Source organism: Eumetopias jubatus, unplaced genomic scaffold (genome assembly GCF_037043125.1).
Source record: "Eumetopias jubatus isolate StellerSeaLion01/CBP00866 unplaced genomic scaffold, mEumJub1_p1.0 scaffold_10, whole genome shotgun sequence".
NCBI classification, from domain to species: Eukaryota; Metazoa; Chordata; class Mammalia; order Carnivora; family Otariidae; genus Eumetopias; species Eumetopias jubatus.
The window spans coordinates 108,279,317-108,284,181 of NW_028274816.1; the positions used below are offsets into that span (position 1 = coordinate 108,279,317).

General features: G+C 43.4%; 1 pseudogene; it reads left to right on the top strand.

Annotated features, from left to right (window-relative positions):
- The first annotated feature begins 2,718 nt into the window (after positions 1 to 2,718).
- LOC114199470 (importin subunit alpha-1 pseudogene) lies at positions 2,719 to 4,349 on the top strand (annotated as a pseudogene).
- The last annotated feature ends 516 nt before the right edge of the window (positions 4,350 to 4,865 follow it).

The window sequence follows — 4,865 nt, forward strand, 5'->3', positions numbered from 1 at the left end:
CAACTGTATTACTGGGGAACACCTCATTGGTTAGAAGTTGGTCCTCCTGCAACTTCCTAAGTTTCTTGACACTTACTCTTGAACCCCAGATGGGCCTCTTCTTAAGAGGATGCCATGAAAGGTAGCAGTGTCTAGGATGAAAAGAAGAATCAGGCTATAGTCTATTTTCTTTTCTCGGCCATGAAATTTCAATGGTGAAAAGAGACTTTAAAATTCTTTTATCCAGCGGGTTCATTCTATGGTTGGGAAAACTATGGTCCACATTCTTTTAGCTTGAACTGGGACTAGAATCTCCACTGAGGGCTCCCCAATGGTTCTTAACGCTGGATACACGTTAGAATCCCCTGGGAATGTGAAAAAAAAAAAAGTACCAGTGTCCCACTAAATCAGTTTTTGGTGGGGACCCGGCATTACTGTTTTTTTTTCTTTTTTTTTTAGAGGGGGTGCAGAGGGAGAGGGAGAGAGAGAATCTTAAGCAGACTGCATGCCTAGCTCAGAGCCTGAGGTAGGGCTTGATCTCACGACCCTGAGATCATGACCTGAGCCAAAACCAAGAATTGGAAGCTTAATCAACTGAGCCACCTGGGCACCCCCACCCCAGCATTGCTGTTTTTCAAAGCTCCATATTATGGGCTGAATTGTGTCTCCTCCAAATTGAATAAATGGATTGGATCGATTTGTCCATGGACCATCAGACCTGAGGGGGACATAGTATCAGAGATTGGCAAACAGTGAAAACTTAAAACAAGTAGCTGACCAGTCGCCTGAACAAATGAAGGAATTTACAGATCAATTGGTTCAATCTATTCATTCTGTAGATGAGGAAACTAAGATATATCACATTCTTCAGAGGAGTAGCTGTGGCTCATCTTTCCATCTGAGTGAATAAAGGGATGCCATTAACACCCAAAGTGAATATAAAATGCAAATACTACAGGGCGTAACAGCTATTAACACGCGAGGCCCTTTCCCCGGGGAGCTGTTTGAATGCACACGCTTGTGGGAGAATGCCCCTAGCAGCCAGCTTTGGAGAGTGGAAAGATGACTGAACTCAGGGACAGAAGTTGTGGTTTCTGCTCATTGCTCTCTGACCTTGGGTTCTCTTTCACTTCTATCTCGCCTTTTCCTTAAAACAAACAAACAACAACAAGAAAAACAACGAAGGGACGCCTGAGTGGCTCAGTTGGTTAAGCATCTGCCTTCGGCTCCTGATCCCAGCTTCATGATCCCTGTGTCCTGGGATCGAGTCCCACATCAGGCTCCTTGCTCAGTGGGGAGCCTGCTTCTCCCTCTGCTTCTGCTGCTTCCCCTGCTTGTGCTCTCTCTCTCTCTGACAAATAAATAAATAAAATCTTAAAAACAAACAAACAAACCAATCCCCCCTACAAAACCAACCACAACAAAACAACAGAAAAGTGGAGAAGATAATTTAACAAATACCCATAGTCTGATAGCCCGGAATTAAAAATGACGTTATCCTATTTGCTTGGCATGGAATGTAGGAAACACTGCAGAGAAAGGCGAGCTTTCCTTCACCGCCACGCACAGACCCACTCCTTCTCTCCCAACAGGCAATTCCTGAATTTTTTTAAAAAATTGAACTTGATGTTCTTCCAGTCCTTTTTTCTCTTCTCCTGTTTTTGAGCGCAGATTTGTGTTTTGTCCTTTTGCTTTTTCATGTTAACCGTGCTTTATGGAGGTATAATTTACATGCAGTAAAAGACAAAAACTTAAGTGTGCTTAAGAAGCAACCCTGAGATCAAGAGAGAACATTTCTCTTACCCTTGTAAAGTCTCCTTCCAGGCAGTACCATTTCCTCCAAGAGTTAACCTGATTCTTATCCCTGTGAGTGTTGTTTGTGCTTGAACTTGATCTAGACGCACTATTATCATGTTTTCTTGTATCTGGCTTCTGTTGTTCAACATAGTGGTTTTGAGATTCACCCATATGGATACCTGTTTCAGTAATTTACTATTTTGTGTTACTGAATGCTATTGCATTGTATGAATGTAGGACAGTTAATTTGTTTATCCCATAACTATGTACTTTTATATATTTAAGGTATTTTATCTAACATTTCTGTTTTTATAGCAGAAGGGGGATGTCTGTGTGTGTGTTCTCGCCTCTGACTTTCTTACACTTTATAAGCATTAGTTTCTTTGTCAAATGATTGTGCTGCACAAATGGGCCCCATGAAAGGACCATTCCCAGAACTGGCTCTGAAACAACTGGAGCAATGATTTCCAACCTCTGGAGTCGCGTGGGGAGCTTAAAGAATACCAGTGCCAGACCTCTTGAAGATTCAGAGTTAGTAGGTCTGGGAGGTGCTCTGGCATTTTTTTCATGTGGTTAAAAACGGCTGCCTGTTATTCTCCAATGATCTTAAGAGCTAGCCTGAAATTTTATTTTATTTAAAGATTTTACTTATTCATTTGACAGAGACAGAGAGAGAGAGAGAGAGGGAATGAGCAAGGGCAGAAGCAGAGAGAGAGAGAGAAGCTGGCTCCCTGCTGAGCAGGGAGCCCGATGTGGGGCTCAATCCCAGGAGCCCGGGATCATGATCTGAGCCGAAGGCAGACGCTTAACCGACTGAGCCACCCAGGCGCCCCTAGCCTGAATTTTTAAAAGAAGCCCTCAAGACACCGTCTTTGGGGTGATCCGTGGTGGACGTTTAGAGGGCAGCTGTCCTGCGGCTTGCGCGCCCGGGACTGCCTCCTGTGGAAGCCTGAGCCGGCTGTGTAGCTTTCTCCCTTTGTCTCATAACCATGTCCACCAACGAGAATGCTAATTCACCAGCTGCTCGCCTTAACAGATTCAAGAACAAGGGGAAAGACAGTACAGAAATGAGGCGGCGCCTAATAGAAGTTAATGTGGAGCTAAGGAAAGCTAAGAAGGATGACCAGATGCTGAAAAGGAGAAACGTAAGCTCATTTCCTGATGATGCTACCTCTCCACTACAGGAAAACCGCAACAACCAGGGCACTGTAAATTGGTCTGTTGATGACATTGTCAAAGGCATAAATAGTAACAATTTGGAAAGCCAGCTCCAGGCTACTCAAGCTGCTAGGAAACTGCTTTCTAGGGAAAAACAGCCCCCCATAGACAACATAATCCGGGCTGGTTTGATTCCAAAATTTGTGTCCTTCTTGGGCAGAACTGATTGTAGTCCCATTCAGTTTGAATCTGCTTGGGCTCTCACTAACATTGCTTCTGGGACGTCAGAACAGACCAAGGCTGTCGTAGATGGAGGTGCTACCCCAGCATTCATTTCTCTGTTGGCATCTTCCCATGCCCACATCAGTGAACAAGCTGTATGGGCTCTAGGAAACATTGCAGGTGATGGTTCAGTTTTTCGAGACTTGATTATCAAGTATGGTGCAGTTGACCCACTATTGGCTCTCCTTGCAGTTCCTGATATGTCATCTTTAGCATGTGGTTACTTACGTAACCTTACTTGGACACTTTCAAACCTCTGTCGCAACAAGAATCCTGCACCCCCATTAGATGCTGTTATTCTTCCTACCTTAGTTTGTCTCCTGCATCATGATGATCCAGAAGTATTGGCAGATACCTGCTGGGCCATTTCCTACCTTACTGATGGTCCAAATGAACGGATTGAAATGGTTGTGAAAACAGGAGTTGTGCCCCAGCTTGTGAAGCTTCTAGGAGCTACTGAATTGCCCATTGTGACTCCTGCACTAAGAGCCATAGGAAATATTGTTACTGGGACAGATGAACAGACTCGGGTTGTAATAGATGCAGGAGCACTTGCTGTTTTTCCCAGCCTCCTAACGAACCCCAAAACTAATATTCAGAAGGAAGCTACGTGGACAATGTCAAACATTACAGCTGGTTGCCAGGGCCAGATACAGCAAGTTGTGAATCATGGATTAGTCCCATTCCTCGTTGGTGTTCTCTCTAAGGCAGACTTTAAGACACAAAAGGAAGCTGTCTGGGCTGTGACCAACTATACAAGTGGTGGGACAGTTGAACAGATTATATACCTCGTTCATTGTGGCATAATAGAACCACTGATGAACCTCTTAACTGCAAAAGACACCAAAATTTTTCTGGTTATTCTGGATGCCATTTCAAACATCTTTCAGGCTGCTGAGAAACTAGGTGAAACCGAGAAACTTAGTATAATGATTGAAGAATGTGGAGGTTTGGACAAAATCGAAGCTCTACAAAACCATGAACATGAGTCTGTGTACAAAACTTCATTAAACTTGATTGAGAAGTATTTCTCTGTAGAGGAAGAGGAAGATCAGAATGTTGTGCCAGAAACTACCTCTGAAGGCTATACGTTCCAAGTTCAGGATGGCACTCCCGGGACTTTTAACTTTTAGACTGTACAGCTGAGGCAGAAAGTGGTTTGTTGTGTACTCTGTTTGGTAGAAGTTTGTCTTACTGTTTCTCTACTAAGAACTCTTTTTAAATGTGTTTTGTTATTGTAGCACTTTTTACAACAAAACTCTACTTGACCAGTTCCAAACTGTACAACCTGTATGAAGCTCCTCCTCAGTGGGTTTCTTATTTCTGTGTAGAATCTCCTCTCTTGCAGTGTCCTGTAAATAAAGATTAAATTCCACTCTTTTCTTAAAAAAAATAAAATAAAAGAAGACCTCAAGTCAAGGTTCTCCCTTACTTTACTATGAAAAGCCCCAGTAATATGAAGCCTACAGCAAGCAAACACATAACAACGTGACAGGTATGGAAAATCAGTAAGAGGAGAAAGGGTGGGTGTTTTGAAATCAAACCAACCCTTTATGGTGTGTTGGGAAAGTCCCTGGCCTGGAGTCAGGAGATCTGTGTTCTAGCTCCAGCTGTGTAGACTGTGGGCAAGTTGCTTAAATTCTCTGGGT